This window comes from Furipterus horrens, unplaced genomic scaffold (genome assembly GCF_987537825.1).
Source record: "Furipterus horrens unplaced genomic scaffold, mFurHor1.1.pri manual_scaffold_4, whole genome shotgun sequence".
NCBI classification, from domain to species: Eukaryota; Metazoa; Chordata; class Mammalia; order Chiroptera; family Furipteridae; genus Furipterus; species Furipterus horrens.
The window spans coordinates 202,577,587-202,589,413 of record NW_028327174.1 but is presented as its reverse complement, the minus strand read 5'-3'; positions in this window follow the sequence as shown (position 1 = coordinate 202,589,413).

The window sequence follows — 11,827 nt, the reverse complement described above, 5'->3', positions numbered from 1 at the left end:
CCCTTGATTTGATTTTAAATGCAATGACAGCCAAATTTATTTCTTATTTAATCACTTCCCTGTGCTGTTGAGAGCAGGCGATATTAAACCCCACGTGCGGAGCCGACTCTGGAATCCGGGAGAGAGGCGGGCGAATAGATTATGTTTATGGGGCCGAGCGAGACGCGGCGCTGCGCGCAGACCGGGAATGGGGGCTTTTGTCATTTATACGGTAGCTTATATCATTGTTTCTCACCGTTCCCGCTTCTTCGGTCATAAAAATATAGGCAATGTGGTTCTCTTTGCATTACAGACAAACTGTCTTGATTCTATATTAAATATTTTTATTAATCCCGAGTACTCCGAGGTGTTTGTGTGGATAAGCCCGGCACCAAGGGACCCCTCCCCATCTCCGCCAAGCGGCCTGTTTGCGAGGCGCTGTGTGCGTGCTTAACGGGGACTCGTCTGTCAAACTCCGGTCGGTTTGGGAAATGGCTCCGCAGCCCCGTTTTGTGTTCTATTTCATAAGGAATTACTATCTGGGGTCCCTCCCAAGTGCTGGCGGCAACCTGTGGCCCCTGGCAAGCGCCTGCCAGGAAGCTGGGCATCGGGGGGACAGGGAGCAGAGGGGTCTCGGGGCTCCAGGCAGCACCCAGTCAGTGTTTGGGGCCCGAGCAACAACACAGGCCACTGGGGTGTGAGTGGAAGACAGTACCAAGGGGCAGCTGCCCCAGGGACCCTGGTCTTGGGGCGGAACAGCCAGGGCGAGGCCCTGTGGGGAGCTGGGGTGGGGGGCCAGGGGACCAGCTCTGGCCGGCTCCACTTCCCTGGGTGGCCGGGGTGAGCCTCAATGTCCTCTCGCCATGGTGGGGACACATGGCTGAGGGGGGGGGGCCTCCCGATAGAAAGTCTCTTTCCAGCCACCACTGTGGACCCACCCCAGAGTCAAGAGGGTCACCTCCCTGGGGGGCTGTAGAAGGTGGCAGTCCCAGCTGTGGACCAAGTCCCACTACCCCCATCTCCCCTCCCCCTTCCGGACTCATTTGCTCCCAGTGGGGCTCAGCACGGTGGCGCTGGGGTGTCTGCTCTTGGGTGGGCACAGAGAGCAGCCTTCCCAGCTCACGGCTGTCTCTGAGGGGCAGGCGGCTGGTGCCAGGGCTCCGATGGCTCTCGGGACACAGTAAGGCAGCCAGTCAGTGGGAGAGGGGGTGCAGGCGGTTGCGCTGTTGTTCACGGATGGTTTCGTAGCCCACGCTGCAGAGCGTAGCGTCAGCCATTTCCTGTCCAGGCTGCCATCACTCCCTCGCCTCCCCGCCCCGCCCTGCAAATGACAAGGTCGTCCCCTAGGGGCCTCTTGTCAGGCTAGAGCCTGGAGTCTCCAGTCCCCACCCCCAAACGCTCCCTACACAGGTGGGACCCACTGACACCTTGGAAGGCTTAGGTCAGGTACCAACTCTGCCAGCCAGGGGCCGGCGGCCCTGGGCAAGCCCCACCCCAGTCCTGGCTCCTGGGGGGCCCGGACCCCCAGGCCCAGCAAGGCCAGCCTGGGCCAGGAGGTGCTGCTGGAGTTGTCTGGGAGGCTTCATGGAGGAGGCGCTCTGGAGAAGGCCCCGTGCCCAGTGTGAGCACGTGCGAGGCTTGGGGTGCGGAGCAAGGAGGAGGGCCATGCAGGAGGGGCGGGCGGAAGAGGCCCAGGTGCCAGGCTTTGGAGCCGGCGTGACCACCCAGGGGGGTGTCACTCAGCTCTCTGTGCTTGGGGAACAACCACGGGACACTTCTGGAGGACAGCCTGGGGACAGCCACATGTCGGTGCTCAGCACCAGACATTCAAAGTGATGGGTGTCCCTTGAGAGGCGGGAAGGGGGCAGAGCCAGCCTCACACCCAGGTCAGGCCTGAGACCAGGGCCTGGAGGGTGGAGGGGTAACCGGGCATCAGGGTCCAGTCCAGCTCAGGCGGGTCAGCGGGGGCCAGGCTCACACCCTATGAGGTTCCTGGCCCCCCAGCCTCCAGGGCAGGCAGGACCTGCCTCCGACACTTCCTTCGCTCACAGGCCAGCCGGGGTCCTGGGGGCCGTGCTGGGGACAGTGTGTGTCCGGCGGGGGCCCCCGTGCCTGAGAATGCAGCTGCCGCTGCTGAAAGTGCCCGAGGAGGAGGAGGTGGGCGGGCAGCTGCCAGGCCGGGCCCCCGGGGAACGGGCTGTTCCCGCCGCCTCCTTGGCGGGGACCCGGTCTGAATGCCGTGCCTGTGCCAGGCCCGGGGCCGTCCAGCAATGCCAGGCGGGGGGAGGGGCGGGGAGGGAGGATGAGTGAAAGGAAGCTACGGGCCCCCCAGCGGCCACCCCAGCCTGAGTCCTATGACCTTCCAGGGCGGTCCCTCCACGCCAGAATCGGCTGAACGAGGTGGGGCCCCTTGGACTCCTGTCCCCTCCTGAACGAGGTGGGGCCCCTTGGACTCCTGTCCCCTCCCTGAAGGCTCTGTGACCAGGAGGGACTCTCCGTCCTCGCCCACGAAACGGGAGTGAATGCCTGGCTCCGGGGCTGCTGGGCTCCCGTGAGCTGAGCTGTGCTCTCCGCCCAGGGAGACGGGAAGACCTGGCAAGGCCACGTAGGTCCCTAGAGGGGCTCCCAGCAGCCTGGATGCCCCAAGCATGCCAGGTCCCAGGGGTCCAGAGGGAACAGGGAAGGGGCCTGAGGTCCTGGAGAGGGACAGCAGGCAGGGAGGGCAGCGTCTGTGCTCGCTGATGACAGCTGTGTGTGGACAAAGGTCAGCCAAGGTGTGTCAAGGGTCTGGGACAAGCCCCTCTGCTGGCCTCTGGGAGGGGGACGCACCGCCTTGAAGGGCAGGCCATTGTCCTGGGGGATGACAGGGTCTGAGGCGGTCAGTGCGCGCGTGGTCAGAACATGCTCGGGGGTTTTCAGCTTTGAAGAACCAGGGAAGTGTGTGACTTCCTTCCAGAGGAACTCGCAGGGGAGAGACCTGACAAGCAGGCCTCAGCCAGCGACCAAGGTCAACAGCAGCAGTGACTAGTCAGATGACAGCATGCACCCTGATGGGATGGGATGAGAAGGGCTTCTCACGTCCGTGGCCTTTGTCCCCCTAACCCACCTGTCTAACCACGAGCAGCACACCAGACAGACCCCAACATGGGGACAGTCCACGAATCCCTGACTGGTCTTCCTCTAAACCGTCAAGGTCATCGAAAACAAGGAGAGTCTGAGACACTGTCACGGAGGAGCTTAAAGAGATGTGGCACCCGACTGTCCTCTGGGGTCCTGGATCCGGGGACAGGGAAAGGCAGTCGGTAAAAGCTAAGGAAATCTGAATAACATCTGGACTTGAGTTAATTAAAAAAATATATCGCTGGGAGGTGCCAGGTGACCCTGGGGTAAGACATGACCTTGGTCGAGTCACAGCCTTATGGCTGGATGCCTGGGCCAGGGCCTGGGGGGTCCCTCCAGCCCCAGCCCCCAGGCCCTCTCCCCGACCCTCCCTGTGGCACGGAGCCATTGTACCAGCCTCCACCTCTGTGTCTGAGCCCCTGCGTCATGCAGGACCGTCCATCCGGGTGACCAGGTGAGTGACACCCTCCCAGGGCGTGGGTCCTGTGGCCTTGGGGAGAAGAGCCAGGCCAACGGAGGGAGGGGCGGCCTGGCGCTCCGGAAGGGCAGGCGTTCGGAGGGCGGGTGGCCGGAATAACCGCACTTTAACCCGTCATAATGTGGAGGGTTTTGTTATGAAAAACACCAGAAAGCCATTAATGTAAATCATGAAATATTCAGCAAGGAAGCCGCTTAAAGGCCTCGTGTTCCCAGAAACGGCGCCGAATGCTTCCTGCGTCGGGCGCCCAAAGAGCAGCCCCGCGGTGCGTCAGGGCTGTCACCTCGGAGCTGGAAGCATTAGGTCATCGCCTTGGGGGGCAGCCTTCCCTGGGCTCAGCAACAGGCAAGGGGACAGAGGCGGTCCCGGGCAGGGCCACCCACCCCTCCTGTGTAGCTGTGCTGGCATGCACTTTCGGGGCTCCTGCCAGCTGTCCCCCATGGTTCCAGCTCCCACAGATGGCCCAGCTCCTGGGTTCTGTGAGCTGTCCCCATGGGATGGCGGGTGATGGGGTCTCCTGGCTCTTCAGTCACCCACTGTGTGAGCCATCTCCGCATGCCAGGCCCCCCCAAACACGCCGTTCTTCCGTCGGCCACGACAGTGCACGAGCTGCCCGCCACTCATGGTTACAACAGGCTTCTGATGGGCCTCTGTCACCTCATCCTGACAGACTAAGGTCATGTGGCCGGGGAGCGTCGAAGGGAGGACTCGGACCCACACCTGTGGGATCTCAGCCACCTCTGACCCAACACAGGACAGCACAAAGCACAGAGCCACCAGGCGCAGAAGAAGGTGAGGACGCACCATGGGACGCTGCTCTCACACACACTGAAAACTGCAGGTGTCAACGTGGACGTGGTGAACCCGGAACCCTCGTGCCGCGACGGTGGGGCGGGAAAATGGGACAGCCACTGTGGAAAGCAGTGAGGTGGTCCCGAAAAATTGAACATAGGGTGACCCCATGACCCAGCCATCCCACTTCTGAGTATGTCCCCCAAAGAACAGAAAGTAGTTCTTGAAGAGACATTCACGTGGGCATGTTCACAGCAGCATTAGTCACAAAGCCAAAGTGGGAACAACCCAGTGTCTGCTGACAGAGGAACGGGTAACTGAAATGCAGGCCACCATGCAAGGGAATATTATGCAGCCTTGAAAAGGAATAAGATCCAGATGCCTGCTACATGGTGAGTGAGACTCAAAAACATCATGCTGAGTGAAACAAACCAGTCACAGAAGGCAGTCCTGCAGGGCCCCACTCCCACTAAGTCCCTGGAGGAGGCAGATCCACAGAGACAGGAAGTCCAGGGTGGGGGCCGGGGCTGGGGCAGGGGTGGGAGTGGGCGTTTCATGGGACAGAGTGTCCCTTTGGGAGGATGGAAAGTCCTGGAGAGGATGGTGGCGGCCGCTGCACAGCAGTGTGAATGACCCCGATGTCGCTGACACGTGTTATAGCGGTAAATTTTGTGTTATGGATATTGCGCCACAATTTAAACATAAAAATAAAAAGAAGATGAGGATGGTAAGAAGTGCGGTGGAAAGGAGTGAGGTGACGGGAACCCACGGGCAGCCTGTGGTCGAAGGGACGTCCCTGGCCAGGAGGGCAGCCAGGTGCCCGAAGGTGCTTCAGCACCTTGGAGAGCGACAGGGCCGCACCTTGACGCAGGGAGGAGCCTGCAGTCGGGGCGGGAGCCTTTCGGGGCGGCAGCCGTCCGCGCCGGGCCTTTCCCAGGCCAGCTGCGCCTCGCTCCGGCGAATCAGCCAGTGGCTTGCGGAGACCTGCCAGGTTGCTGCTGCATGTCTGGCTTTGCAGGGCCCTCCCAGCAAAGGGACGCTGCTGACCGAGGGCCGCAGCCCACGGGGGTGGGGGAAGGGATGTTGTAAAAGGCCCTCAGGGCTCTGGGCCCCATTTCCCTGCACTGACCTCCCCACCCCCACCCCATGATCTCGTGAAAGCTCCTGCCCATCTCTGGGCCTCTTAAAATTAAAAAAAAAAAATTGAATTCATTGGGGTGACATTGTTTAATAAAATTATAAAGGCACACGTCTGTAATACTCTGGGCCTCTTGACTCCCTGCAGCCCCTGGGTCTTCCTGAAAGCAAGGTGCCCATTTGGGCCCAGGGCAGGGGGCCCAGGGGAGACCACAGGCAGGGGGGAGGGTCTGGTTTCCTAGCTGTGACCTCCTGTCTGAGACCCCTCACCCCACAGCCTCACCTGGGGCAGTGTGGTCCCGGCTCCTGGGGCAGCCGCCGTCATAGGGAAGACCAGGCTGGGCCGTTAGCATTCAGTGTGTGTGTGGGGGGGGGGGGGTCGTCAGGACTCATGGCTGAGCCAGCTCTGCCCCCTGAGGGCCCTCCTGACAGGGCTGACATGTCCCTGTGACAAATCGCTTCAAGTTCAATGTCATTTCAGCAACGAGCACGCAGCTCTGCAGAAACCAAGCCACAGGAGGCCCCAGCCACGTGATTCTCTGCATCCAGACCCAGGGAAGTGAGAGCCACCCCGTCACAGTAAAACTCTTCCGGTCCCGAATCAACAATTTTCAACCAGGGTCCTCGATGCCTTCTGTGCGGCCCACGTGGTCACCGATGGGCCTGCGTTCACATGCTGGCATGCACTTCCTGGGGGGACGGCCGGGGAGGACTGGCTGAGTGCTCGCTCAGAAGCGCCCCGCCCCAGAAGAGGGGTGTTGGTCAGTCCCAGGCCCGGCCCGCCGGCCACGCTGTGGCTGCCAGCAGAGGGCAGTGTGGGGCCCCGGGCGCCCCAATCCCATCCTCACCATGGAGAGCGAGCAGTGACGAGAGGGATCCCCGTGCACCACGCTGTGTGGATGCACACGGTTCCGGGGTGAGCCCATGGCCCGGCCCCTCCTGTGTTCGTTCGCTCATTCATTCATTCATTCATTCATTCATTCAAAACAGCCCAAAACTTGGGGGCTGCCCACTCTCCCATGAGCTCTGTATTAGGGGCTGGAGTCTGGAAACAAAAAGGCCTGTTGTGGAAGAGGGACGGGCAGATAAACATGGGGGTGGGGGAGGAGCAGGATGGAAGCCCTGGGCTTTGACCTCCCCCAGGCCTGCGTCCCTGTGGGCTCCCCGGCGGAGGGGCTCCTGCTGAGATGGAGAAACCGTTGTGGCCCAGCCCGAGGAGGGGCTGCCAGGATGCGGGAGCGCAGGGTGGACCTGCGTACAGCCTGGGGTGCCCAGGCTGGGCAGGGGAGCCTGGCACCCCCACTTCGTCTCCTGCAGGGCAGCACTGGCTCCTGGGAACTGTCCGGCTGACCAGAACAGTCACTGCCATTCCATTATTTTGGGGCCTGGAAAATTCCTGTTCGTGACAGCAAACTTAAACATGAAATACTAAATCCGTTCTTTTACAAAGCAGATTGCGACACCGGAATATTCATGAGCTGCGACTTGGCGGGAAGGGGCAGCGGCCCGGAGATGATCACTCAGTTAAGTCAGCAGCAGAGGGATTGAGGGAAACGGACCTGTCACTCTGAGAAAATGGGCTATTAATACTTCCCCGTTTGCTGGGCCTGAGCGGCCACATTTAATGTCACAATTAATTAACCTTGGGGCCACTTGCATGTCCCGCGTCCCCGTGGCTTCGGCTCCCCTCCCCCCGCCCGCACACGTGAGACCTGCAGCGACCTCTGCGGGGACCCAGAGGCTGCGTTGGGAGCTCGGGGGAGGCTCGCCCGGCGCAGGTGCAGGACCAGCCCCCACTAGGAAATGCCCGAGACCACTCAGCCGGGGCCGAGCAGGGTCCTCCCAAAACTCAGGTGCACCTGGAACCTCAGAACGACTTAAGGTGGAAATCAAGTCTTTGCAGATGTAACAAGTTAAGGACCCCAGTATGAGGTCATCCTGGATTGGGGTGGCCCTCGATCCAGTGACCGGAGTCCTCCTAGGAGAGGACAGAGACCCTGAGAAGGAGATTGGGACACAGGGAAAGACCAAGGAAGACGGGGCAGTGACTGGAGTGAGGTGTCTCCAAGCCAAGGGACACTGAGGGTGTCTGGTGACACCAGGAGGTGGGCAAGGCCTGGGACAGACCCTCCGTCACAGCCTCCCAGGGAACCAGCCGCGCTGACACTTGGGTCTCAGACTGGTGGCGTCCAGAACCAGGAGAGAGTAAATTCCTGTTGCTTGATGCCTCCTCCTCCTCCATGAGACCTTGTTCTGGCCACCCCAGGACAGTCCTCCATTTGGTGACAGTTGGAAGGTAGCCAAATGAGGGGGGAGGTGGGGACAGGCTGGGAACCTGGTGCTGGTTTTTGCTGGGAACAGGATATGATCAGATGCTGTTCCTCCTCTCTCCAGGCCTGGGGTCTCCCACTGCAGGGGGTGGGGCCAGAGCCATGCTTTTCTTTTCTTTCTTTTTCTTTTTAAGTATAGTTTATTGATTATGTTGTTACAGTAGTTCCAATTTTCATCCCCTTTGCTCCCCTCTGCCCAGTTCCCCCCTCCCTCCAGTAATCCCACCCCCCTTAGTTCATGTCCATGGGTCGTGCATATAAGTTCTTTGGCTTCACCCTTTCCTATACTATTCTTAACTCCCCAGTCTATTTTGTACCAACCGATTATGCTTCTTAATCCTGCACCATTTCCCCATTTCTTTCCCTCCCCCCTCCCAGCTGATAACCCTCCAAATGATCCCGATACCTATGATTCTGTTCCTGTTCTGGTTTGCTTAGTTGGATTTTGTTTTCATTTTTTAGATTCAGTTATTGATAGTTGTGAGTTTGCTGTCATTTTAGTGTTCATAGTTTTGATCTTCTTTTTCTTAAGGAAGTCCCTTTGACATTTCGTATAATAATGGCTTGGTGATGATGAACTCCTTGGTAGCACTTCATCTGCCCTTCCATTCCAAATGATAGCCTTGCTGGATAGAGTAATCTTGGTTGTAGGTTGCTTTTCATCACATTGAATACTGCTTGCCAGTCCCTTCCTGCCTGCAAAGTGTCCTCTGAGTAATCAGCTGATAGTCCTATAGGCACCCCCCTATAGGCAACTCTCTACCTCTCTCTTGCTGCCCCCAGGACTCTGTCTTTATCTTTCACCTTTGGCATCTCAGTCATGATGCGTCCTGGTGTGGTCCTCTCTGGGTCCAGCTCGCCTAGGATCCCTCGTGCTTCCCGGACCTGTATGTTCATCTCCTTCACAAAATTTGGGAAGTTTTCCTCATTTTTAAAAATTCTTCCTCATTCTGTACTGGTTGACTGTTTTTTCCTTCCTTATGTTCCAAATCATTGATCTGAACCCCTGTTTCCTTCCCTTCACCATCGGTTTTGTGTGGGTTCTCCTTTGTTTCACTTAGCATAGCCTTCACTTCTTCCCTTATGTGTTTGCTGTACTCAAGCATATCTGTCAACCTGTGAGCATCTTTATCACCAGTGTTTTGAACTCTGAGTCTGTGAGGTTGACTACCTCCTCGTTGCTCAGCTCTCCCACTGGAACCTTGATCTGTTCCCCCTTCTGGGCCACACTTCTCTATCTCCTCATCTTGACAGGCTCCTGTGTGTGTTTGCCTCCGTGTCCCAGTTAGAGCTGTCGCACCTGTTACGTTGTAAGGGGCAGAATCTTAGGGATTTGTCAGTACAGGTGACCCGCTTCACCACGTTGTGCTGCGTGTGGTGCAGGAAACAAGTAAATAGTGACTCCCAAACCAGTACAAAATCAGCAGTAACAAAGGTCAAATATAATTAGAGGATTTCTGAGAGGGGAGTTGACAGCATTGGCATATTTACAAATCATAATAGGGGCATTTAGATGACTGCGTTAGGTTGTAACTCCAGAGTAACCAGTAATGGAGAAACGGGGGAGAAGGAGAGGGGAGGGGGAGCTAGTTGCGTTAGGGCGGGAAGCTAATCACTCTCACTTTAGGGCCAGGAAGCTAATCAATTTCACTTTAGGGTGACAATTTCAGGGTGGGGAAGCCAAGACTATAAAACCAGCCATCTTTGTCTACTTGGTGCGCACATTCTCCTGACTGTGAGGGTGCGCCCGGCTCTGCAGACTCGTGAGTAAAGGCCTCGCTTTTCTGCTCAAGTCCTGTGTCCCGGTTTTTACTGTGAGCGTTTCTCACAGTGGGGAGGGTCCGAGAGGGAACAATGCCACCTGCCCAGCACTCGCCCCTTTTCCAGGTACCTCTCCCACTTCCACATCAGACTGGCGCCCCTCTAGCTGCTGCCCTGGCCATCGTTCCCAGAGTGGGTGGGTCTGCGGATGTTCTAGGACCGTGGGGGCCCTTTAAACAAGCGGACTCTGCTGAGAGACCGGCAGTTTCTGCCTCCGCTCCAACCCCCACTGGTCTGCACAGTCAGAAGCAATGAGGCTTGATTTTCCCCGGGGCTGGGACCGTGAGCTGTACGGTCTGGTTTGGTCTGGTGCTGGGAGCACTCCCCAGGTGTCCCTCCTGACTTTTTAAAACGTGTGACTGCGCTTTCCGCCGGCCTGCCGCTGCTGCCACTGCTGCCACCACACCGTGTCCTCTCCGCCCCGGCCCTGCCCCTCCCACCTCTCTGGGTGAGTATTTCTTTTTTATATCTTTGTCTGTTGGACTTCCGTGCAGCTTGATTTTCTGGAACTTCTGGCTGTCTCTAGCTTGAGGTAGTTGTTTTCCTTCTCAGTTGTGGAGGGAGATGCAGCATGTCCGTCTACGCCTCCATCTTGGCCGGAAGTCCAGAGCCATGCTTTTCAAACTGGGGTCCCCAGTGCACCCACAGGGATAGTGGGGCTGCTTCCTCTTATTGGAATGCCCCAGTACCTCCCCCCTCCTTCCTCTTGATGCCTGGTGGGCCCCTAGGCATCCTTCGCTGCCCAGGCCCATGACCTTCTCTTCCCTGAGGGTGCTGACCGAGCTGCTCTGTCCTCAGAGTTCAGCATACACACTCCCAGGCTCCTAGCAGGATCTGTGGGTGCTTGGAGCCCACTCCTGTCACCTGCGGGTCCCAGCAGGACCGCGGCTCGCCCCTGCCCTCTTGTGGTCACCTTGAGGAATCGCTGGCGGCTGCTGTTGGGTTTGGGACACACCACTCTGGTGCCCTCTGGGCCAGACTTGGAGTCCCTTTTGCTGGGAGACCCTCCCCAGTCTTCCCAGCCAGGAGCTGAATTGGTGGGGGTGGGAAGATCGTGGGAAAGGGGGTTGTCCCCTTGGCTGCCATCACCCAGGGCAGTTCAGGCTCTTCCCAGAGACTGTAGGTGCCGGGTGGCAGCCAGGACCAGCGGGCCCTGCCAGCTCTCCTGGATCCAGTGCTGTGCATTCGGGTGCCTCCCAGCAACGTCCACTTGCATGTCCCCTGCGCATGCAGGTAACCACGGGCAGGACTGAGCTCAGCACACTTCCCACCCCACCTCCTCGTCCTCTTGTGAGCTGGTGGCACCGCTGTGTGGCTCTATGCCCTGTCACCTAAGCTGGGAGTATTCACGTCATTCTTGGTTTTGTTCTTACTTACCTCACCCCACACCGCGCCCCGGGTCTCCTCTGCCCATGAGACTAACAACCAGCACTTCCGTCTCCTGCAGAGCCCCAGGCAGGGGACGGTATCCTGGTCTCCAGCCTCAGTCATGGCTATGTTTTCAGAGTGGCAGGTCTTACTCATGGCAGCGATTAGTAAACACCGGACTGGACAAACTGAATTTGGACCTGTCGGAATGATCGTATGAGGCTGTGTGTACAAGCGGAGTGAAGAGTAAATGCCTGCAGGTGCGGGATGCTGGGACGGGCTCCCCACCTAAACCACCTGCCTCTGAGAACAGCATCTCTGCTCCGTCAAGTCTTTTTTCCCTCACCCAAGGACACTTTTTCATTGCTTTGAGAGACAGAGGAAGGGAGAGAGAGAAACATCCGTTGGTTGTCTCCCGCATGCACCTGGACGGGGTATCATAGGTGCCCGACTTGGGGATTGAACCTGCAACCTAAGTTTGTACCCCGAGGACTCGAACCTGTAACCCTTCCGCTACAGGGTGACGCTCCAACCCACTGAACCACAACGGCCGGGGCTCAGTAAGGGTTTTTTGAATGAAAAAAATGAGCGAGTACAGGTCAGTCACGTGGTCTGGGTCTGGCCCCGGCCCAAACGTCAGCACTGATATTTGTCACCCCATAGGAAGTGTGTGTGTGCTGAGTGCCTGGGGGCAGCTTCCTTTTCTCCGATGCCCGATGCCCGCATGCTGGCCTGAGTGTAGTCAGCGGCTCTGCAACCGCGCGGAGGCCGGGGAGGGGAGGTTCAGGTCTGCGGGAGACCC